Below are 26,028 nucleotides of genomic sequence, written 5' to 3' on the forward strand. Positions count from 1 at the left end.
ATCTACGTCAATGACAAATAATTTGCCCAACTCACAAAATGGTCACTTGGGCAAAAGCACCAGAAGGCCAAATCTTTCTGTGATAAGTATCCATGCCGCGGCAAGATACAGATCCTTCAGAAGCAACAAATAAAAAACAAGTTGGAAAATGGCCATCTTAAAAAATACATTGCGGCTCATTCATGTTTAGCATCGTGGTCTTCCAGCTGTACAAGCAATAAAATACCATAATACGTTTGAGACATCAGTTTAAACGTGAAAACATTCATGTTTTCAGCATTTTCACCCATTTAAATCAAGCTCAAGTATGTATTGTAGTGGCTGTAACTTTAGATTTTTTCATATTCCTCTTGGATCAAATTAATAGATTTAGCTTCCTCAATCTTCCCATTTTGACTAATTAGTGCTACTAATTCCCCACCTTAACATAGCTAGAAACAAGAAAAAAAGTACCGTGTTGACGATCAAACGGAAGCAAACGCTCTCAACTCTTCATAGAAAACGCCTGGCTTGTTTTTTAAAAACTGCCTTGAGACAGCAAATGCGATTGAATTATCTCTGGCTCTGAGCCCAGGCAACCAACAGGTTGGCTCACCTGCAGCGTTTCTGATCTCATCCACCGGAAGCCTTTGCAAGAGGAGAAATTTTAAAAGAACCGAAACTGGGGGAAGCTGGACACGGTGTCCTGCAGCTGGCCTGAGGCCCTTGCCCTGAGGAGATCCCTCACGGTGCCTTGGACATGCACCGAGCCCCCGCCCCGGGGCTTGGTTGCTCATCAGAACTCGACAAGCTTCAAAATAAGACCGACGGAAGCGGCCCGCTCGCTGAGCAATGATCCTAGCAAGTTTTGCTGGGCCGGATGAAGAGTTCCCGGTAATGAAGCCTCTCCCTCACCTGTCCCGGCCGCCGCCTCCTCCTCCTCTTGTCACCGAAACAACATGAGGCGAAAGCGCCACAAGTGCAACAGTCGCAGTCTGACTGAACTCAAAGCCAAAAACCAGCCGCCCCGATACGGCTCTGCCGCTTTGCTTTACTTTTTGTTGATTCGACCTCCCCGACCCGTAACTCCAGCACCCACACCCCAATCACCGCAACGGTCGACCTGCCGTTGCCGCCATATTTGTTTGTGACTTTTCACTTCAGGCAGACAGGCCCCGCCCCTCCTCTCGGGATGATTGACAGCCGAGGTTCACACGGTCAGTCCCCTCCACCCGGGATGATTGACAGCCATTAAGAGTCGCCCCTTCCGTGATTGACAGTCGAGGTTCACACGGCCACGCCCCCATCGATTTTGGATGATTGACAGCGGTCACGCCCTGCCCCTTCCGTAATTGACAGCAGAGGTTTTCCGGGCCACGCCCTTCCCCTGCTCCTGGCCGCGCCCTTCCTCGCCTGCCGGGATGATTGGCAGCGGAGATTGCCAGCTGCCCTCAGTTGTGGACAGCAAAGGTGGAAATGCTCTTTCGGATCGGCCAGAATCACAGAATTGTTACCGTGCAGTGCAGGCCATTCGGCCCTTCGTGTCTGCACCGGCTCTTCGAATGAGCATTGAGTCAGTACCATTCTCCTGCCTTTTCCCCCTAACGAAAATAGATTGGAGAGGTTGGGGCTGTTCTCCTTGGAGAGAAGAAGGCCAAGAGATTTGATAGAGACATTCAATATCATGAGGGGGCTGCACAGAGTAGATAGGGAGAAACTGCTCCCACTGTTAAAGGGATCAAGAAGGAAAGGACACAGATTTAAAGTGATTTGCAAAAGAAGCAACTGTGACATGAGAAAAAACTTTTTCACACAAGTGGTTCGGGTCTGGAATGCACTGCTTGGAAGTGTGGTGGAGGCAGATTCAATCAAGCTATTCAAGAGGGCATTAAATGACTATGTGCAGGGGTGCAGGAAAAGGCAGGGCAATGGCACTAGGCCATAATGCTCATTTGGAGAGCTGGTGCAGACACAGTGGAGCTAATGGCCTCCTTCTGCACCATTAAAATTCTGTGATTCTGTAACCTTTCACACTGGTTTGATTTAAATAATCAACTAATGCCTTCTTGAATGCTTCGATTGAACCTGCCTTCGCCACATTTCCAGGCAGTGCATTCCGTACTCGAACCACTCGTTTTATGAAAAAGTTTTTTCTCACATCACTTTGCTTCTTTTGCAAATCACTTTAAATATGTGCCCTCTCGTTCTCAATCCTTTTAAGAGCAGGAACAATTTCTCCCTAGTTACTCTATCCAGCCCCTTCATGATTTTGAACACCTTTATCAAACCTCCTCTTAGCCTTCTCTCCAAGGAGAGCAGTCCCAACTTCTCCAATCTATCTTCATAACTGAAATTTCTCATCCCTGGAACCATTTTTGTAACCCTCTTCTGCACTGTCTCCAATGCGTTCACATCCTTCCTAAAGTGTGGCACCCAGAACTGTACACAATACTCCAGCTGAGGTCTAACTAGTGTCCTCTACAAGTTCAGCATAGCCTCCTGGCTCTTGTACTCTATGCCCCTATTAATAAAGTCTGGGATACTGTATGCTTTATTAACTGCTGTCTCCACCTGTTCTGCCATCTTTAATGACTTATGCACATATACACCCAGGTCCCTATGCTCCTACACACCCTTTGAGTTGTACCCCTTATTTTATATTGTCTCTCCATGTTCTCCCTGTCAAAATGAATCACCTCACAGTTCTCTGCATTTAACTTCATCAGCCACCTATCTGTCCACTCCACCAACTTGTCTATGGCCTTTTGAAATTCTACACTGTGCTCCTCACAGTTTACAATGCTTTCAATTTTTGTATCATCCACAAACTTTGAAATTGTCCCCTGCACATGAAGATCCAGATCATTAATCTATATCAGGAAAAGCAAGGGTCCCAATACCGACCCCTGGGGAACTCCACTACAAACTTCTTCCAGCCCAAAAAATATCCATTAACCATTACTCGCTGTTTTCTATTATTCAGCCAATTTTATATCCATGTTGTTACTGTCCTTTTTATTCCACAAGCTGTAACGTTTCTCACAACTCTATTGTGTGGCACTGTATCGAATGCCTTTTGGAAGTTATAAAAATGACACCAGGTTACCAAACAAGAACCATTTTTGTAACCCTTTTAGGGCCCTACTCATCTCTGGAAGGTGCAATAAAATTAAAAGAAGCTCAACATAAGCAACAAAGTCCCAACAACTACATCAGAATGTTGTTATTAGCACCATTTAAGCAGCCTATATTGTGGTGCCTACGAGTCATGAAAAGCATCAAGTGTATCTGCTGCAGCCATTGCGTGCTCCCTCTACAGGGCCACCCGGGCACAGACAAGATCACAGAAGACAGGCAGGCAGACAGAGCAACTCCTCCCAGGGACCTACCCATCCTACAAATCTCTGTTATAGTCAGGTCCAGGAGCAGACCCACCAGAAGGTCCTCTGAAGTACTGACCTTTCCACCCCAGGTGGACAAAGATTAGGAGCATGGTTATAAAGTGTAACCAAATGTTGAAAAGCAGTCCCTTCAGCTGTATTGGATGGGATAGTGAGAGTGGCTGTAATTTGCTTGGGCCAATGGAATAACACTCAGCTATCTCAATGTACCAGAACACATAGGGCCAGATCTTCCGAGGCCAACAATGTCAAATGAGTCACGGAACACTGTTGCGCTTTAGGAACCATCGGAAGTCCTGATGTGTGCACAAGTCCTGTAATGGTCCGGAAAGTTTGAACTTACAGTGGACTGATTTGCACTGCTTTGCACAAATGTCTCTTACACTGATCTCAGTGTCAGAGGCGTGGGCTTCTTATGCACTACTTACCCAGTTGTTCACCTCCTTGTAGATTGTGTCTTTGCAAAGAAGGTCTGGAGAGAGATGCAGTGGTTGCTGTCGAGGTTCATCCCGAGCAGTTCTGTGACAGAGGACTCTGTGCTCTACGGGCTGTTCCCAGGGACACACACCGAGACAAACATCAACTGCAGCTGGAGGATCATCAACTCGGTGAAAGACGCTCTTTGGTCTGCCCGAAACTTGTTGGTTTTCCAGCGCAAAGAGTTGTCCCCGACCGAGTGTTGTGGACTGGCACTTTCCAAGGTCCAGGACTATGTGCTGAGGGACACAGTTAAGCTTGGGGCAGCCGCCGCAAAGGCGCAAAGGGGAAGGGTCGCTGCCTAAGACCTTTCTGCCATAGTGCACTGGGGGGCTGGGAACTGTAAAGAGCCCCTCAGGCTGTACAGATTAAAATGTATGTCTGCCAATGATTGAAATATTCATTGATTTTTCTGATTCACCTTGTTTCATGTTGTAAAAGTTGAACCTGTTTGTATTTTTGTAATGGTGATTTGAAATGTTTCAAAATGTTTTTGAAGATTTATGATTAAATTATATTTTTTCAAAAAAAAACCCAGATACTTACACTGTTTAATCTCTAGTGTAACTAAGTGATTAAAAGAGCAAACCAACCCACAACCCCAACTGACCCCCCAATCACACCCATTACCCATCCCCACCAACTTGACTGCCTACCCCACAAACTCAACTATCCAGCCCAACCTGACTACTCATCCCCTACCCCCCCACCCAACAACCCACCCCTCGACTACCCCCCACCTACCCACTCACCCATTCACTCACCCCCTCACCCAACCACCCACTCACTAACGTAACGAAAACCTTTACGATCTTTAAACACTTACCCAAATATGACAGCTAATTTCCTAAAATGGATTTTGTCCTCTGCACCATTGCTCTCCGTAGATAGCTGCATTGAAACATTGCTGCTACAGCCTGGGCAGGACGTCCCAATTGTAATGATGCAAAAAGGTCTGCAAGCAGCATCAATTGCCTCCATCACTGTTGACTGGAAGATCTGGGCCGTAGCCTCTGGACGAGTGTAGCGCTGGAACCAAGTAAATGGCACAATCAGCAAAAATGCATGCATATTGTTTATTAGTAATTCAAGACATCTTTGGTGAGCCTGTGTGAGTGATGTAGGTTTTTATTCTGTATGTCACCATCAATCTTCATGCACTGTTCTTTTCGGAGGCTGCCACGATGCTATGAATCTCTTGCTGTGTCTACTGGTTACAATAGGCTTTCAGCGAATGGAAGACACCACATGGTTGCTTTCAACAGCCACTCAGGCATGTATCAGAGCTCTAAACATTGGCATAATGGAGAGACCATTCCCACCAAGCATCCTAGACCTCCAGGTAAAATCTCTTGACAGCCCCATGATCAGACTCATAGAAATCCACTTGACCAAAGGTTAGCACTGTTAGTGAAAAATGCCGCCAGAAATTGAGGAGCAGTCAATTCAAACAGTGGAAAAAGGGCCGCAACAACAGGCACTGAAATAAAAATGAAACGTGGTCTCATTCTGGCTGCAGAATGGGCGGGCATCCAGGATATCAGTGAATTGACCAATGGTTGTTTAAGCTCCAGTGCACCATACAGTTGCTAAATTCCAGGTCCCAAGAGCACTTTCTAGGGTGTAGGAAATAAATGGATAATCAGAAGGAAGGATACAAGGAGGAGGGTCAAAGGGAGGGAGTTCCAAAGGCGGTAGTGTAAGAGCTGAAAGACTAGTCATCAGAAATTGAAGGAATCGGGAAGTAAGATGAAATTGGAAATCAGAGGCGTATAGGGAGCACACAGGGAAGTGTGGCAGGAGGCCATTGATGGGAGTGGAACATTTTCTGTGACATTAGGAACTCCTTGGTAATAACACTTGCCACATTCAGTGCATCACAACAATGATGTTCATAAAACTCAAGAAGAGGACTCCCTACTGCACCATTTTACCATGTTTCATACCAACCATAATTGCGAGATTGCAAATTCACTGCCAAATCAGGGTGCTTTTGTAGGGTAGATCTTAATTTGTGGAATGAAAGGGGTTGAGGAATCCCAAATTGATTTCAAATAAAGCTTTACAAAAAGGCCATCCAATTCGCAATACCCAAGTTCATAAATAAAGTATTGCAAGGTAAGAAAGGACTGATGCATGTGGAGCCTTATCCCAGCTAAGAAAAAAAAGCCTTCAGGTGGGGAGGGGATGTGGTGGGGAAAAACATGGTTGAAATGGGAAGATTAACATTAATTTTTACCAAATTAAGTCAATGTTAAAAGTCCTGCCACCCCACCAAGGCACAATACTGCAGTTATTTTATTGTAATAATATTTTACTGAGATTTGCAGATAGGTTCTTAAAGTCTATTAAACATTTTGACATTTTACTAGCCTACAGAGTAGAATTTATGTTGTGTGTGCTATGTTTTGTCATGATTCTGGAAAAATGTTGCTCCCATAGGCTGCTTTCTCACTTCCAGAACGAACTACACTTTCAGTCTACATTAGATTTGTTCAACATTTGGAGGAATGCATGGAGGTGTCTATTTCCTTGCTGTTTGAGTGACATACCTTGTGTCAACAAAGAACAGTATTGACATTACCAATTGATAAATCCACAAGCTGGACAAACCTAACTCATCCCTTCTTCCATAAAATAAGAGATCATGGATAAAGAGAGTTGAATAGTCACTGAATAGAGAGTTGGAGGAAATGACAAACAGTACGAACGCAAGCTGTCTTCTATTTTGTGATTTTAATTTTATTCTATTTAGCATATGTGTAGCATGATGCATGGATACAAACAACCATGACATGTAGTGTTGAAGGTGGTGAATGGATGAAGTCGTGCAGGCATTCAGTTGGTGGCAAGTGACTCTCAGGCTGGTAAATTAAATTTTAAAAATAGGGAAAAACAGAATTCGTTTTTGTTGCCAAGATGAAAATTTCCTTCATTATGACCACCATGTGAAACAGATTCCAGGTTCAAAGTCTTGAAATTATGCAATTTAAATTTTACACATTTAAGAAATAATCTTAGGGTCATAGGGTCATAGAGACTAGAAAGCTTGTAGGTTTAATCCCTTGTCTTTCTGAGTTAGCTGACATCCGTCAAGGTCATATTGAGTTGTGGCATTAGGAAAGAAAGTCAAGATTTTTTCGAAGGGTCTATACCTGAAATGCTAATCTGTTTTTTAGATGTTCAGACTGCCTTACTGTGAATATCCAGTATTCTCTTGTCTTTATTTCAGATTTCTAATATATTTTTATTTTCCACTCATTATTGCGATTCAGTGACCTACACATCTGTGAACATGAAATGAAAATAGAATCAGCTGTGTTGGTGCTTTGGTGCCCTGTCAACTTTCACTGCCTAGGCTTAGAGAATGGCCACCAAACCAACACCTGATGGTGCTTGTGTTTCCAGGCCCCAACATGATGCACCACCTGAAGGACTGCAGGGATAAAACTTGAGGGGGACAAGGTTATCGCATTAATACAAGAGTCATGGTTGAAAAGCATTTGTCATTGATTATTAGTTCAGCAGAAAATAAACAGTAAATGTGAGCATTGGGTTGCCCTTGTGTGCTATGGAGTCTGGGAAGAGTGTCCTCTGCAGTCACCGTCGCTGGGAAACAGTCTGGTAAAAATTTCCTCTACAGTCACCATCGCCATGAAGCAACCTGGGAAGAGTGTCCTCTGCAGTCACTGTCGCCAAGTGAAAAAGAAAGAGTGACATCACAGGAAAACTGTAAGTTAAGTGGTTGGTAAGTAACTGCTAGTTTGAACAACCTATTCTAAGTTGATTTCAGATTAAACTGGAGCCCAGGATCAGAGGACTAACACTTCAGCTTCAACTCAGCAGAGAGAGTGAGTTCCAGCTGATTTTAAAAAGCATATTTTGAATCTCTATTCTAACTTGCTTTCAGATTAAGGGTAAATAGAAGAAATATTTTACAGATTGATAAACAAAAGACCAGTAAGAAATTTAAAAACAAATTGGAAAATCTAATTAAATAAAATAGAGATGCAGGGCCAGGCAATGTGTTGTAGCTGCATGATGTGGAAGCTGGTGGACCCCATTGTGGTTCCTAGTGACCACATCTGTTGCAAATGTTGGTTGCTCGAGGAACTCTGGCTCAGAGTTGATGAGCTGGAGTTCGCACTTCGGACACTGCGACACATCAAGGAGGGGGAGAGTTACCTGGACACTGTGTTCCAGGAGACAGTAACACTCCTTAGATTAACTACATTAAATTTGGCCAATGGTCAGGGACCGGAGGGTGTGACTGTGAGCGAGGCAGGTAGAGGGATCCAGGAAGTAGCACTGCAGGAGCCTCAGTCCTTGCCCTTATCCAACAGGTTCGAGATTCTTGCCCCCTGTGTGGACGAGAGCAGGGACTGTAGGGACAATGAGCAAACTGACCATAGCACCATGGTACAGGGAGCCATTCAAGTGGGGGGAGAAAAGAGAAATGTAGTTGTAATTGGGGATAGTATAGTTAGGGGAATAGATCTCCTACAGTTCTCTGTAACCAGGATCGAGAGTCCCGAAAGCTGTGTTGCCTACCTGGTGCCAGGGTTAAGGATATCTCATCTGGGCTGCAGAGGAACTTAGAGTGGGAGGGGAAAGATCCAGTTCTCATGGTCCACATAGGTACCAATGATATAGGTGGAATGAGGAAAAAAGCTCTGCTGAGGGAATACAAGCAGCTAGGGGCTAAATTAAAAAGCAGAACCAAAAAGGTAATAATCTCCAGATTACTACCTGACCCATAAGCTAACTAGCACAGGGTCAATAAGATTAAAGAGGTAAATGTGTGGCTCAAAGATTGGTATGGGAGAAATGGGTTTGAATTCATGGGACATTGGCACCAGTACAAGGAAAAGAGGGAGCTATTCCATTCGGATGGGCTCCACTTGAATCATGCTGGGACCAATGTCCTGGCAAACCACATAACTAGAGTTGTAGTAGGGCTTTAAACTAAATAGTGTGTGTGGGGGGTTGGGGGGTGGGGGGGGGGGGGGGGAGGCGGGGGGGGGCTGCGGTGGTTGGGGGTGGGGGAGCGGTGGTGGTGGTGGTGGTGGTGGTGGTGGGAGGAGGAGGTTCAGTTGCATGGAAATATAAAAAATCAAAGTTTAAGGAGGGAGTGAAGAGTGCAGGTTAGTGATGAGGCTGATTGTTACCAAAAAGTGAAGGAAAGAGACAGAGTGTGTGAATGCCATATTGCACCAAAGAATCATATAAGAGAAGAGAAAATTGACAATGGGGCAAACTTAAAGGCTTTGTATCTGAATGTGCGTAGCATTCAGAATAAAACTAATGAGTTAACAGTGCAAATAGAGATAAATAAGTATGATTTGGTGGCGATTACTGAGACGTGGTTACAGGGAGAACAGGTTTGGGAGTTGAATATCCAAGGGTACTCAGTGTTTCGGAAGGATAGGCATGAAGGAAAAGGAGGTGGTGTAGCTTTGTTGGTAAAGGAAGAGATCAGTGCTATAGTGAGGAATGATATAATGGAGAGCAAGACGTAGAGTCATTCTGGGTAGAAATAGGAAATAGCAAGGGAAAGAAGTCCCTGGTGTGAGTAATCTATAAGTCCCCAAACAGTAGTTCAGCAGTAGGGCACAGTATAAACCAGGAAATACTGGGAGCATGTAAGAAAGGCACGCAATAATCATGGGTGATTTTAATATGCATATAGTCTGGACTAATCAAATTGGCAAGGGTAACCTCGAGGGAGAGTTCATAGAGTGTATTAGAGATTGTTTCCTGGAGCAATATGTTGTGGAACCAACCAGGGAACAGGCTATTCTGGATTTAGTTTTATGTAATGAGATGGGATTAATTAATGATCTCATCGTAAAGCATCCTCTAGGGAAGAGTGACCATAGCATGCTAGAATTTCAAGTTCAGTTTGAGAGCAAGAAACTTGAGTCCCAAACTAGTGTTCTGGAGTTAAACAAAGGTAACTTCAAAAGTATGAGGGCAGATTTGGTCCTCGTGGACTGGGCAGGAAGACTCAAGGTAGGACAGTTGATGAACAGTGGCAGATATTTAAGGAGATATTCAATTCCTCTCAAGTAAAATATATTCCAAAGAGGAAGAAAGTTGGTAAGGGGGGGTGGGGAAAACATCCATGGCTAAGCAAGTAAGTTAAAGATAACATAAAAGCAAAAACTAAGGCATACCAAATTGCAAATGTTAGTGGCAGGCTGGAAGATTGGGAAACTTTTAAAGATCAACAAAGGATTAGTAAAAAAAATAATAAAAAGAGTTAAGAAAAATTATGAAAGAAAACTAGCGCAAAATGTAAAAACTGATAGCAAAAGTTTCTACAATTATATAAAAGGAAAGAGAGTAGCTAAAGTGAATGTTGGTCCCTTGGAGGATGAGACTGGGGAGTTAATAGTGGGGCACGCAGAAATGGCAGAGATGCTTAATCAATATTTTGCCTCAGTTTTCACAGTGCAGGACTCTAGTAACACCCCAATAGTAACAGGTAGTGCAGAGGGTATAGAGAAGGAGAAACTTAGAACAATCACCATCACTAGAGAAAAAGTACTGAGCAAACTATTGGAATTAAAGGGTGACAAGTCCCCAGGACCTGGTGGCCTACATCCCAGGTCTTAAAGTAAGTGGCAGTGGAGATAGTGGATGCATTGGCTATAATATTCCAAAATTCCCTGGATTCTGGAAAGGTTCCAGTGGATTGGAAAATTGCTAATATAACTCCCTTATTCAAAAAGGTGGGAAGGTAGAATGTAGGAAACTATAGACCAGTTACTTTGATGTCTGTCATTGGGAAATTGTTGGAACCCATTATTAAGGAAGTAGTAATGGGGCGTTTGGAAAGTCAAAATGCAATCCATCAGAGTCAGCATGGTTTTAAGAAGAGCAAATCATGTTTGACTAATTTCCTAGAGTTCTTTGAAGATGTGACATGCAAAGTGGATAATGTGGATCCTGTAGATGTAGGAGATCTGGACTTCCAGAAGGCCTTTGATAAGGTGCTGCACAAAAGATTAGTGCATAAGATAATTTCACTCAGAGTTAGGGGTAATATATTAGCTTGGAAATGGATTGGCTAACCAACAGAAAGCAGGGATTCGGGATAAATGGGTCTTTTTCTGGATGGCAAGCTGCAACTAGTGGGGTGCCACAGGGTTCGGTCCTTGGGCCCCAACTATTTACAATCTATATTAATGACTTGGATTCAGGGATAGAAGGTACTATAGCTAAATTTGCAGATGACACCAAAATAGATGGGAAAGTAAGTTGCAACGAAGAAATAAGAAAGTTACAAATGGATATGGACAGGTTAGGTGAATGGGCCAAAATTTGGCAGATGGAGTTTAACATGGGTAAGTGTGTGGTTATCCATTTTGCTCAGAGGAATAAAAAGGCAACTTATTATTTAAATGGAGAGCAACCTCAGAATGCTTCAATGCAGAGGGATCTGGGTGTCCTTGTGCATGAATTGCTGAAAGCTAGTATGCAGGTACAGCAGGTAATAAGGAAGGCAAATGGAATTTTGGCATGTATTGCTATAGGAACAGAGTATAAAAATAGGGAAGTGTTGTTGCAACTTACAAAGCATTGTTGAGACTGCATCTGGAGTACTGTGCACAGTTTTGGCCCCCTTACTTGAGGAAGGATGTAGTTGCATTGGAGGCGGTTCAGAAGAGGTTCACAAGATTGATTCCAGAGATGCGGGGTTTGTCTTATGAGGAGAGATTGAGCAGTTTAGGCCTACGCTCGCTAGAGTTTAGAAGGATGAGAGGAGATCTAATTGAAGTATATAAGATGCTAAAGGGGGTAGACAAAGTTGACGTGGAATGGATGTTTCCTCTTATGGGGCATTCTAGAATGACAGGCCATAGTTTTAGGCTAAGGGGTGGTAGATTTAAATCAGAGATGAGGAGGAATTACTTTTCTCAAAGGGTTGTGAATCTGTGGAATTCACTACCTCAGAGTGCAGTGGATGCCGGGATGCTGAATAAATTTGAGGAGGAGATGGACAGATTTTTAATTAGTAACAGGTTGCAAGGTTATGGGGAGAGGGCGAGAAATTGGGGTTGAGCTTGAAATGAGATCAGCCATGACTGTATTGAATGGCGGGGCAGGATCGAGGGGCTGAATTGCCTAGTCCTGCTCCTAGTTCTTATAGGAAACTGTCCATTGCTAACCAAATAACATCTTCTGTTATGATGTCACAAACAGTAATATCAATAAAATCAACAAACAATTTCAGAGGCTATTTATCCCACAAAATTTCATATCATATTTCTTTTCCAATGAATATTAATGGAATAAATAGAAGCTTTTTGATAAAATGCCAAAAGTTTAAATTTAAATTGATGGTACTATTAGACACAATGTGGGTTAGGGTATGGACAACATAGTTTTGGAGGAGCTGCAGTTGCATTTCACTACATCCCCATTTATTCATCCGCCATTTTGTGCTCACCCCAATCCTTATGCAATGTGATGGATGTATGTCATAGTCACCCTCACCAAATACACAGCATCCATTGGGTGAATATTTCAGTCACTCACTCACAGGTCTTTTTTAGCATCCATGGTTAGATAAGAGAGTGCAACCTGCAAGCAATGTGGGGAGGACTGGAGGTGGACAACCACAAATAGTCAAACTCACTGATGAAGAGAAGGAGACCCTGGAAATTAGTGACACATTTGCATCCCTCTCAATCAAAGTCGGAGAGACCAGGAGCTCACAGCTAGCTGGCAACAAAATTACAAATCTTTGACGTACATATGTTGACTTAATTTCATCAAAGAATGAAGTATGAGAAGACTGAGTATGGTGAGTCAAGATTGTGACTTTGTCAGACTATATCATATCCATTTCTTCATCTTACAGGGCTTTCAGATTACAGATAAGTGTTACAGGACATACATGAGGACATTCCTCAGATGATCTAATTCCTTCTGAGAATGCAACATAATAGGACTTATGGCCATGCAACAATGCAAATACTCACCCTAAGGATGCACTTGGACAGTTAGTTGGATTTTTAACTGGTGATTCTCACCTCACAAGTAAGCATGGACAGACATCATTGGCAGGGACAGCTCGCAGAATCTATATTGAGCAACACAATCCTCTGCAAGCTTTGCTCAGCTGGACTCAAATGCTAAATCTCAGGGGCTACCATTGAGAAGGAGAATGTTCGAGGTGCAGATATTGTTGCAGTCAGGTATTGACAGATGTACCAAGCATATGCTCCACAATAGCAGAGAGGATGGAGGAGTCCAACTCAATCGTGAGTGAGTCAGTGGTGTGGGGATTTGCAGGAACGTCTGCCATGGAGAGATTGGCTGATCCATGGCGCATCAAGCATTGTTCTCAAACAAATCTAAGCAGGCTATGACAAGATACACAGGCTTTGGATGCAAATCTGTGTGCCACCTTAAGCCGGGTGATCAAGACCTTACAATGGTGGCCTTGCAATGCGTCACTGATCTTCACCAATCTGGCCTGCAGCAGAGTGGTCGGAGTTTTTTGCACTGGCACAGGAGAGAGATGATGGCAAAAGGGGACAGGGAAGTAGGAACTCTGCTCAAAGAACTCACTTCTCAGCCCCCATCAGTCAGTAGCTAATGTATTGCCACAACTCCCGATGGCCAAGTCTGCTGCTGCAAAGATGCAAGCAGAACATAGTTAAAGTCATAAACCCTGTCATGGGATATGGTTGACTTAATTATGGTGGAGCCAGCTTGGCTTATGTGTGAACTGATGTCCAAATTCAGAGACAGTTGTGGAGAGTGAGTGAGTCCAGAAGCCATTTGAAGGGTAGTGTATGAGAGAATGCACTGTTGGAGGTATTTCTGTGGAAATAAAGAGCCAGAAGTTGTGGAGAATTAATCATGGGGTAGAACAAGGTGGTGAAGTTGGAGATCTCTATACGATCCAGAAGCAATAGAAATAGGGATTCCATCTCTGGTTGGAGGGATTCCTTAAGGTTTGATCACATGATGTTCTGACCACCTGACATGTATCTTGTGACCAGTGGGAGCTTGATCATGTGACAACTGATCATGTGACAGTGGATCACATGACTTATACACGTTATTGCATTTTCCTTATAAAGGTTGGATCTTCTGTTGGTGATTATTTTTGTTCACATCAGCAACTGTTTGTGAAAAGTTCCAAGAACCAGAAGGTCACCCAGGAGCAGGCAAGGAAGGGAAACCGAGAGCAGGAAAAGAAGAGAAGCCAAGAGCATGAAAGAGGGCAAAGCAGGAGGAATGGAGGTGGGGTAAAGGGGAAAGTATTGGTGTAGAAAACATTACCAAAGGTAAGGAAATTTGATTCTATTGTTGTAGTCAGGTGAGAAGCGGTAGAATGGTTCTCCTCTTTTCCCACTCCTCGCTTGACTGCAACAATTTTTTTTATTACACTTGCCAATTGAATGAATGTTTAGCTGTTTAAGCCCTGTGACTGCAAAAAACATACAGACAAGTTTACTTGGAAGTTTCTTCAAAGAAAAGTGAATAGTGTTTATTCTACTTAACACCTGATCGAAATAAAAATAATAAAAATGCTCCAATTCTTTCACACACATGCATTTAAGAATTCACACACACATGCAAAGAAAAATACTGTGGATGCTGAAAATCTGAAATAAAAACAGAAAATGCTGGAAAATCTCAACAGGTCTGGCAGCACCTGGGGCGAGAGAAACAGAGGTAACGTTTCAAATCCATTTGATACTTCTTCACTCCATTTTAATGGCTTTGGAATTTGGAAGGTACAGTTATGCAAATGTTCAGCCATCTTAGAAACTCTGAAAAAGAGTCATATGGACTGAAAATGTTAACACTGTTTCTTTCTCCATAGATACTGCCAGACCTGTCAAGTGGTCAGAACATCACATGATCAAACCTCCAGGAATCCCTCCAACCAGAGATGGAATCCCTATTGCTATAGCTTCTGGATCTTATAGAGATCTCCAACTTCACCACCTTGTTCTATCCCATGATCAATTCTCCACAACTTCTGACTCTTTATTTCCACAGAAATACTTCCAACAGTGCATTCTCTCATACCCTACCCTTCAAATGGCTTCTGGACTCACACACCCTCCACAACTGTCTCTGAATCTGGACATCAGTTCACACATAGTCCAAGCTGGCTCCACCATATTTAAGTCAACTTCATCCCATGACAGGACTTATGACTTTAACTATGTTCTGTTTGCACCTTTGCAGCAGCAGACTTAGCCATTGGGAGTTTTTCCAGCATTTTCTGTTTTTATTACAATCGATTGATACCTTGGATGGTTTCAGACTGGACCCAGACGTCTTTCCGAATTCTGCAAAGGGACAATCTAAACATGTTGTCATACAGTTTCTAACTGCTCTCCTTAGAATCATAGAGGTCTACAGCACAGAAAAAGGCCCTTCGGCCCATCGAGTCTGCACCAGACAAACAAGTACCTAACTATTCTAATCCCTTTTTCCAGCACTAGGCCCATAGCCTTGTATGGCATGGCATGGCAAGTGCACATCCAAATACTTCTTAAATGTTATGAGTGTATCTGCCTCTACCACCCTTTCAGGCAGTGAGTTCCAGATTCCCATCACCCTCTGGGTAAAAAAATTCTTCCCCATATCCCCTCTAAACCTTCTGTCCCTTACCTTGAATCTATGCCTCCTGGTTATTGATCCCTTCACCAAGGAGAAAAGTTCCTTCCTGTCTACTCTATCTATGCCCTTCATAATTTTATACACCTCAGTCATGTCCCCCCTCAATCTCCTCTGCTCCAGGGAAAATAACCCCAGTCTATCCAATCTCTCCTCATAACTAAAACTCTCCGGCCCAGGCAACATCCTGGTAAATCTCCTCTGCACTCTTTCTAAAGCAATCACATCATTCCTATAATGTGGATTCCAGAACTGCATGCAATACTCTAGCTGTGGCCTAACCGGTGTTTTATACAGCTCCAGCATAACCTTGCTGCTCTTATATTCTATGCCTCGGCTAATAAAGGCAAGTATCCCATATGCCTTCTTAACCACCTTATCTACCTGTCCTGCTACTTTAAGGGACCAGTGGACATGCATACCAAGGTCCCTCTGATCCTCAGTACTGCTCAGAGTCCTACCATTCATCGTGTATTCCCGTGCCTTGTTTGTCCTGCCCAAGTGCATCACCTCACACTTATCCAGATTAAATTCCATTTGCCACTGATCAACCCATCTGACTAGCCCATCTACATCCTCCTGTAATCTAAAGCTATCCTCCTTACTATTTACCAACCCACCAATTTTTGTGTCATCTGTGAACTTACTGATCAACCCTCCTACATTCAAGTCTAAATCATTTATATATACCACAAACAGCAAGGGACCCAACAATGATCCCTCTGGAACCCCACTGGACAGAGGCACCCAGTCACAAAAATACCCCTTGACCATCACCCTCTGCTTCTTGCCACTCAGTCAATTCTGATCCGATTTGCCAAATTGCCTTGGATCCCATGGGCTCTTACCTTCATTATCAGTCTCCCATGCGGGACCTTATCAAAAGCCTTGCTGAAGTCCAAGTGGACTACATCAAATGCATTGCCCTCATCTACACACCTGGTCACCTCTTCGAAAAATTCAATCAAATTGGTCAGACATGACCTCTTCTTAACAAAACTATGCAGACTGTCCTTGATTAATCCCTGCCTCTCCAAGTGTAGATTAATTCTGTCCTTCAGAATTGCTTCCAATAGTTTCCTCACCGCTGAGGTTAGACTGACTGGCCTGTAGTTCCCTGGTTTATCCCTTCCTCCCTTCTTGAATAACGGTATTACATTGGCTGTCCTCCAGTCTTCTGGCACCTCTCCTGTGGCCAGGGAGCTATTGAAAATTATTGCCAATGCCCCTGCTATCACCTCTTTTACCTCACTCAACAGCCTGGGATACATTTCATTCGGGCCTGGAAATTTATCTACTTTTAAGCCTGCCAGACCACTTAGAACCTTCTTTCTTTCTATGCTAATTTCTTTAATTATATCACAGTCCTTCTGCCTGATTTCCATACCTATGTCATCCCTCTTACTTGTGAGCACTGACACAAAGTTTTCATTTAGAACCCTACCTATGTCTTCCGGCTCCACACACAAATTACTACTATGGTCCTTAATGGGCCCTACTCTTTCCCCAGTTAGCCTCTTACTCTTAATTTACTTGTAAAATAACTTTGGATTTTCCTTTATTTTACCTGCCAATGCTTTTTCATGCCCCCCTTTTGCTCTCCTAATTTGCTTTTTAAGTTTCCCCCCTACAAATTCTATACTTCCCTAGGGCTTCTGCTGTTTTGAGCCCTTGATATCTGCCATAAGCCTCCCTTTTTCTCATTATCCTTGAGTCAGCAGCTGCTGGGTTCATTTTTAGATGCTGCCCTTAGGGTATAGCTGGTCAAACAACAGGCAGGGCTCAAGCTTATGGGATGCTTGGGGAGAGAGAGAGAGTGAGAGTGTCCACACAGGAACCATCTTTTTCAGCATCTCTTCTTCTTCTGTTCTGTTGCCTGGAGAAAAGTAATTTCTTAAAACACAAGAGAGGGTGAGTTGGCTCATCACAATAAGCTCTCTCACCAACTGATCAGTTACCAAAACATAGTCATAACAAGTTTATTCCAGGTCCATGGTTTAGGTATGCTTAGATTATGACAGGAAGTGTTTCTTTCTCAGTCAGGGTCTATTGTCCAAAGAGATTGCATCGAATGGCTTGTTCCACACCCAATTGAATACACAGGTACTGTCAGAATGTTTTGTGAATAGGTCAGGAGATGCAGTCATTCACATTCCTCCAAAGGTGATTGTCTTTGATGGATTCTTCTAGAGAACCTGACTTCGTTTAAAAGGCTTTGGAATTTGTAAGGTACAGTTATGTAGATGTTCGGCCATCTTAGAAGCCACTGTTTTAAGTCACTGAAATGCTGTTGTTCATTCTTTTAAAACTCAGCCTGGTAATGGGAGCAGTCATTGATGGGAATAGAGTAAGTGGTAGCTGAAGACAGCTCCCATAATTTCTGTGGTTTACCACTGTGTTGATTGCTGATGTTGTGAAAGGCTCAGCTTTTTGACTGTCAGTGTTTTGGGGTTTGCTATGATGCTCAACATACATTTGAAATGTCTAAATCCAAAGGCAAACGCAATCAGGATGAAACCGGGCCTGGTGCTTTATTGACTGTGGAGTCCGATATTACAGCTGGTAACAACATGGCGGTTTCCCATGCTGAATTTAATTCAGTCAGCATACTTGCTGACTGACAGAGCACTATTCTCACCAAATTTGCTGGACTCCATTTGGAACTGTGTTCCCCTGTTGCTAATCTAAAAGCCTTTGTTGCTACTCTACAAACCTCTTGTCACCTCCTTCAATCAAAGGCTGCGGGATGTTGAACAATCAGCTACTGACTTGAGCGACAGAATTGTGGCTCTGGAGACCTGCTGCGCCCAGCTGGAAGCTCAAAATACTAAATTGTTGATGAAGGTGGATGACCTGGAGAATCATAGCCAAAGACAAAATTTAAGGATTCTCTCGGTGTCCAAGCGTGCAGAACAGGGGAAACCTACAACTTTTACTGAGGCACATCTTTTGGAGATTTTTGGCAAGTAGAGTTTTGATTCTCCGCCAGTAGTGGATTAAGCCTATCATTCTTTGGTGTCGTGGCCACAGCATGGTGAGCCCTCAAGGCCGTTAATACTAAGGCTGCATCATTATAGAGTGAAGGAGCAAATTATGCATCTGTCTAGAGAAAAGGGTCAACTATACTTCTGTGAAAGCAAGACATTCATCTACCTTGGCCTCAGCCTGGACTTAGTCCAGTATCTTGGAGAATTTGTTAAAGCCCAACTTCGTGAAGCTGGACTGAAGTATGGCGTTCTCTACCCCTGCTTGCCTGGATATAACTTTTTCAATGGAGTAAATAAGATTTTTTCACACCGCAAGAAGCTTCAGCCTTTTTCAAGGACATAATTGTACTTTCTCTAATAAGTCATATCATGACTTCACCCAGGACAGAACAGTACTCAATCAGGTAACTATGCAGGATGGTTCTGTTACACGATAAAGTTTGTTGGTTCTACCAATCTCTTTGTATCTTATGTCCAAACTGCACTAATTGTGGGAAATTTTACACAAACCCTATTGGTGTTTATTTTTTACCTTTTACCACATGTTCTCCCTCTCCTGTTGAGAGCTGTAATACAAAACCTGCTTTGGACAGATTCTGCACCTTGTTTAGCACATGCTGAGCTTTATAATGCTTTTGTTTGGGATACCTGATTGTACATTGCTTTAATGTGGGCTGTCTTTTTAAGACATTGATAAGATAGGGATGAATAGTACACTAGCTGTGAGAAGTAGCATTCATAAGACCATAGGACATAGGAGCAGAAATTAGGCCATTTGGCCCATCGAGTCTGCACCGCCATTCAATCATGGCTGATAAGTTTCTCAACCCCATTCTCCCGCCTTCTCCCCGTAAACTTTGATTCCCTTACCAATCAAGAACCTATCTATCTATCGGTCTTAAATACACTCAATGACCTGGCCTCCACAGCCTTTTGTGGCAATGAATTCCATAGATTCACCACTCTCTGGCTAAAGAAGTTTCTTCACATCTCTGTTCTAAAAGGTCTTCCCCTTACTCTGAGGCTGTGCCCTTGGGTCCTAGTCTCTCCTACTAATGGAAACATCTTCCCCAGGTCCACTCTATCCAGGCCTTTCAATATTCTGTAAGTTTCAATCAGATCCCCCCTCATCCTTCTAAACTCCATCGAGTATAGACCCAGAGTCCTCAAACGTTTCTCATATGTTAAGCCTTTCATTCCTGGGATCATTCTCATGAACCTCCTCTGGACCGTCTCCAGGGCCAGAACATCCTTCCTGAGATACAGGGCCCAGAATTGCTCTCAATATTCTAAATGTGGTCTGACCAGAGCCTTATAAAGCCTCAGCAGCACCTTGTTTGGGGAGGTAGTATAAGCTTTTCTTTGCTTCTTCCGCTTCTTCTATTTTTTCTCCCTTTTCTTCTCACTTCCTTTTTCTCTTTTTTCTTGTTCTTTTCCAAATATACATATATACTTCCCTTTTGGTCAGTTTTTAACATTCTTTTGGTGGATCAGATCTAGTTCAAAAATATTTAATCCTTTATTTGCAATGGTTAAGCTATGGGGGCCATATGCTTTGATATACTTTTATTATCACTAATATTAAGGTCTCTCAGGGTGGTTGTCCAATCCATTTTATCACCTGGAATGTGAAAGATCTAAATCGTCCAGTTAAAATAAATAAAGTTCTCCCTCATTTACATCATTTGAAAGTGGGCATTGCCTTCCTGCAGGAAACTCACATACGTACATCTGACCACCTTCGAATGCAGAAAGTTTGGGTTTCTAATTTTCATAGTAAAGCAAGAGGTGCAGCAATTTTAATCCATAAATGCTTTTCCTTTGTTCACTCTCAGGTTATAGCTGACCCGAATGGCCACCATGTTATCGTACAAGGCAGACTTTTTAACTGTCTATTGATCCTAGCTAATGTATGTGCACCCACCTGGGATGATCATCGTATCATTTCAAATTTCTTATTTTCCATACCTGATTTAGATTCATATCACTTACTTCTTGGAGGAGACTTTAACTGTGTTCTTCACCCAAATTTAGATTGCTCATCCACAAAATGTGTTCCAATATCAAAACAATTCTCAGTCTCCAGTTCTTATCTGGATACACATGGATTGGTCAACTCAGCATTTTCTATACCTATCAGCAACCCTTTTTCTCTCCCGTTCACCACACCTGTTCGCATAGTGACTACTTTTTCCTTGACAAGAGACTGCTCACCTTAATTCAATCTTGTGCATATAATAGTTTTGTGATCTCTGATCATGCTCCCTTACTTTTAGCAATACAATTCCATGACTAACCTGTTTCTTGTCCACCATGGCATCTCAATTCTCTTCTTCTGGCGGACCTGGATTTTACTAAATAAATTTCCTCACAAATAGAAATTTTTATCGAACTTAATACTACTCCAGATATTTCCTTTGCTACTGTCTGGGAGAGTATGAAGGCTTACCTACATGGACAAATAATTTCATATACTGCTCAACTTAACAAACACAATACCTCAAAATTGTCACAACTGATTGACCAAATTCTCTTAGTGGACCAGCAGAATGCTATTGGACCTACCCAAGTATTATACAAACAGCATCTGGCTCTACAGACTGAATTTGATCTTCTTTCCACTAAACAAACAAAAAAGCTTACACTTAGATCAAGTGGTGCATTTTATGAGCATTGTGAAAGAACTTGTAGGCTACTGGCTCACCATATCACCAGTATGCTTCCTCCCAACTTATAACTGAAATGACCATTCCAGCAGAGTCAGCCACTACCGATCATCAGGAGATCAATGATTAATTCAAACTTTTTTATTCCACTCTTTATACCCCAGACTCCTTTTCAGATCCTGATTTATTTCACAATTTTTTGGTAATATGTACATCCCATCTCTAACATCTGACTCTGTGAATGTGTTAGAAGTACCCCTTCCACAGGATGAAATGCTAAAGGCAATTGAATCCATGCAAAGTAATAAGACACCAGGGCCTGATAGATTTCCAATAGAATTTTATAAAAAAAATCCTTATCACAACTTTCTCCATTATTATTTTCTCTGTTCTCAGAATGCTTTCTCTCTAAAACGCTCCCTACTACACTGCACAGGGCATCTTTGTTTATTCTTTTGAAGAGGGATAAGGATCTTCTACATTGCAGCTCATACCAACCTTTTTCTCTTTTAAATGCGGATGTCAAGATACTTGCTAAAGCCTTTGCCCACTGCCTTGAACCTGTCCTTCCATCTATTATCTCTCCTGACCAGACAGGTTTTACATAGCAAAACAAAAACAGAATTACCTGGAAAAACTCAGCAGGTCTGGCAGCATCGGCAGAGAAGAAAAGAGTTGACGTTTCGAGTCCTCATGACCCTTCGACAGAACTTGAGTTCGAGTCCAAGAAAGAGTTGAAATATAAGCTGGTTCAAGGTGTGTGTGTGTGTGGGGGGGGGGCGGAGAGAGAGAGAGAGAGAGAGAGAGAGAGGTGGAGTGGGGGTGTGGTTGTAGGGACAAACAAGCAGTGATAGAAGCAGATCATCAAAAGATGTCAACGACAATAGTACAATAGAACACATAGGTGTTAAAGTTAAAGTTGGTGATATTATCTAAACGAATGTGCTAATTAAGAATGGATGGTAGGGCACTCAAGGTATAGCTCTAGTGGGTTTTTTTTTATATAATGGAAATAGGTGGGAAAAGAAAAATCTTTATAATTTATTGGGAAAAAAAAAGGAAGGGGGAAACAGAACGGGGGTGGGGATGGGGGAGGGAGCTCACGACCTAAAGTTGTTGAATTCAATATTCAGTCCGGAAGGCTGTAAAGTCCCTAGTCAGAAGATGAGGTGTTGTTCCTCCAGATTACGTTGGGCTTCACTGGAACAATGCAGCAAGCCAAGGACAGACATGTGGGCAAGAGAGCAGGGTGGAGTGTTAAAATGGCAAGCGACAGGGAGGTTTGGGTCATTCTTACATAGGGCAGGCAATCCTCCTCTAATTTAAGGCGTCTTTTCAACATTACTTATACACATTCAACTACTCCTCTCCATGAGGTTCTTATAACTATGGATGCAGAAAAGGCTTTTGATAGAGTGGAATGGGACTACCTTCTCTTCACTCTTCAAAAATTTGGATTTGGACCCATTTCTATAAAATGGATAAAACTATTGTATTTCTCACTAGTAACTTCAGTACGTACAAATAATATCCATTCCAAACTCCATTGAGATACCAGACAGGGCTGTCTCCTTTCCCCCACCGGCCCCCCCCCCACCCCAAACCTACTTTTTGCTACTGCTAGTGAGCCCCTGGCAATTTCACTGCGGATCTGTGGAGATATATAGGATGTTACATGGGGTGGAGTGAGCAGAAACCCTCCCTATATGCTGATGACCTGCTTATTTGCATCTCTGATCCGGCGTCATCTCTCCCACGTACTTCCTCTATTCTTGAGCAATTTGGTCATATTTCAGGTTTTAAAATTAATTTGCAAATGAATTTTTTCCTATTAGTTCAATTGCAAAGAGTTACCTTTTTTCTTCCCTCCCCTTCAAGGTCTCAGTAAATAGTTTTAAATATTTAGGGATTTTACTTACTCGATCCCTTGGAGACCTTTTTAAGCTCAACTTTGACCCTTTGTTGAAACGTATGAAGCAGGACTTAGCACGTTGGTCCAGCTTACCCCTTTCTTTAGCTGGTCGTATAAATTCTGTAAAGATGAATATTTTGCCAAAATTTCTATGCTTATTTCAGTGCATTCCATTGTTTATTCCCAGGTGTTTTATTTTGTTGCAATAAACCAATTAATTTCATTCTTTATTTGGAATAAGAAAACACTCAGAATTCGTAAAGTTTTTTTTTTACAAAGTTCCAAGCATTTATGTGGTTTGGCACTGCAAAATTTTCAGTTTTATTACTGGTCTGTTAATTTCCGTTATATTTCATTTTGGCTTCATTCGGACTTGGCTAGTTTAGCAATTGGAGGCAGTCTCCTGTCATTCCACATCTCTGCTTGCTCTGTTGGGCTCCCCCATTCCTTTGTTAACCAGTCACTTTTCTTCAAACCCCATTGTCAGACAGTCAATTAAGATTTGGATGCAGATCAGAACACACTTTGGGCTGCAATCTCTCTCTTTACACCCTTGGAGACCTTTTTACGCAAAACATATATTTCCGCCTTCATTAGGAGATTCTGCCTTTCAAGTCTGTCACGCAAGAGACGTCAAAACCCTTGCTGACTTATACATTGATAATATTTTTGCTTCTTTTGACGTTCTTAGAAATATGATCTGCTCCACACATTTCTTTCGCTATTAACAAATCAGAGATTTCACGCACAAAAAAAACACCCAGTTTCCTTCATTGCCTCACAAAATCCTTTCTTTAGGGGTTCATTTCAAAATTGTATTCTCTAATTTTTTCACTATACTGACTTTCGCTTTCTACCTTAAAAACTCTTTGGGAGCAAGATTTTGACTTAGACTTATCAGAAGATAACTGGAACTCAATTCTGTCTTGTGTACATTCCTCACCTGTGTGCGCAAAACATGGGTTGCTACAATTTAAAATCTTATATTGTGTCCATCTATCCAAGGTGAAATTATCTAAGATTTATCCAAATTTTGATCCAACCTGTGGTACATTCCATACTGCCCCAGCCTCTTTAATTTATGTGTACTGGTTGTGTCCTAAATTGGCTTTGTTTTTGACAAAAAGTTTTAGATCACTCTCACGTATTTTCAGTAGCAACATTGAACCTTCTCCTATGATAGCACTCTTTGGAGTGGAACCAAATAGCATCTCTCTTACAAAAATTCAGACTGATGAATTCGCCCTTTTCAACATTATTGGCTAGATGTATTATTCTATTAAATTGGAAACAGTCTGCCCTGCCTTCTTTTACTAATTGGATACATGATCTTATGCAGAATCTTAAACTTGAGAAAATAAAGTACACTATGGCCTGAATTTTTCAGTTAGTGTGCAGGGGCGGGCCTGACATGCCAGTGCGTAAAATGATGTGCAATGACATTGGGCGTGCATCCCGACATCATTGCGCTGTCTCGCGATGTTTCGTTCGGCAGGCAAGCACCAGAGTCAGCTGCGAGCCCGCTGACATTTAAACAGCCTATTAAGGCCATTAAGGAAGTAATAAGCTCAACTTTACGCTCCCCATCCAACCTTACGGTTGGCAGACAGGCGAAAAGGCCAAGCAGTCTTCACGTTTTTTAGGGAACCTCAGCCACAAGTGGGATAAGGTTTCCTAAAGCTTGAATTAATTAAATTTAAAAATTTTCTGAAATATTAAAACATGTCCCATCTCATATGACTGTGTCACATGAGGGGGCATGTTTAATTAAATTTTTAATCTATTTATTTATTTATTTCAAAAGCACTTCAATCTCCCTGAGGCAGCTCCATGTGCGAAAGAACACTGACCCCGACTGTCCCTCCTCCCCCCGCCCGCACAGGTAGCGCACTGCTCGCGTCTTATGCTGGGCGGGCCTTAATTGGCACCCCCACGTTAAATGACGGCGTGGAACAAATCGCGGGCGGTGGTTGGCTCCACGACCAACCCCGCCCACTCCCCTTGAGCCCACCCGCCGACTGAAAAATTCAGGGCTATAAGAAGCTCCACTGATGGATTTCAGATAGCTTGGAACCTTAGATTACTTTGAGGAACTACAGCTCTCTACTTTCATAAGACTGTCCCTAATTCGGTTGTATGTATTATATCAGGTGAAACTATGTTGGATCTATTATTGTTGTTGATTTTTTTTTTTGTGGGGTTGAGAAGGTTCTTGTTTTTCTTTTCTCCTTTTTCTTTCACTTCCAAATATAAATGTATTGAATTATTGCTGTACTAAGCATTTTTTTGATTGGTTACTCATTATGACTGTTAATTTTTTTTAAATAAAGAATTAACAAAAAGCAACTCAACCTGAGGTTTCAGACTAATAAATAGATAGTCACCTTGATATGAAGCATGGTTTTGTAACACTCTCAGTAGCTAATGGTATCTCAATTAAATTGCGCTGATAACTAATAATACTGGTAGCAGTCAGGTTTCCTCTCATAACCAACACAAATACAATAAGTCACTGTTAGTTGATATGTAACTGGTAAAATGTGAAGGTGACAACTCTGAACTTGGAATTTCAGTCATAGCCAATCTGAACTTAGACTTTGACCTGGCCTATGCAGACTGACTTTAACCTCAAGGCATTGGGCTTGTTGTTTGTGCCACTTCTCATATGCAACTTCATCCTCAATTCAGCTCATCAATAGCAGGAATTTTACTGGGCCACTTAGAGCATGTTTGGAGGCAGGGTCATGCCTTAACATTGGAGAAGACCACATGTAGGCCAGTGGTCCAGTGTTTTGTCCTCACTTCCAAGTTTTACCAGTGATGGGAACCATCAAGGCTGGACTTTGAACCTCAATGCAATGGGACACCAATTAAAGTACTTGAAAGATCAATTAACTCCAATTTTATGACACATTTCTAATTTTATCGTGGCGCATGGGAACGTGGGGTTT

General features: G+C 42.3%; 1 protein-coding gene across 1 annotated transcript in view; it reads right to left on the bottom strand.

Annotated features, from left to right (window-relative positions):
* dennd4c (DENN/MADD domain containing 4C) overlaps positions 1-1,138 on the bottom strand; it is a 176,956-nt gene extending 175,818 nt beyond the window's left edge. The window contains exon 1 of the mRNA XM_041185809.1: positions 895-1,138. The gene's annotated coding sequence lies outside the window, so the exon portion shown is untranslated. The remainder of the gene's footprint in view (positions 1-894) is intronic.
* Positions 1,139-26,028: the final 24,890 nt, after the last annotated feature.

This window comes from Carcharodon carcharias, chromosome 4 (genome assembly GCF_017639515.1).
Source record: "Carcharodon carcharias isolate sCarCar2 chromosome 4, sCarCar2.pri, whole genome shotgun sequence".
NCBI classification, from domain to species: Eukaryota; Metazoa; Chordata; class Chondrichthyes; order Lamniformes; family Lamnidae; genus Carcharodon; species Carcharodon carcharias.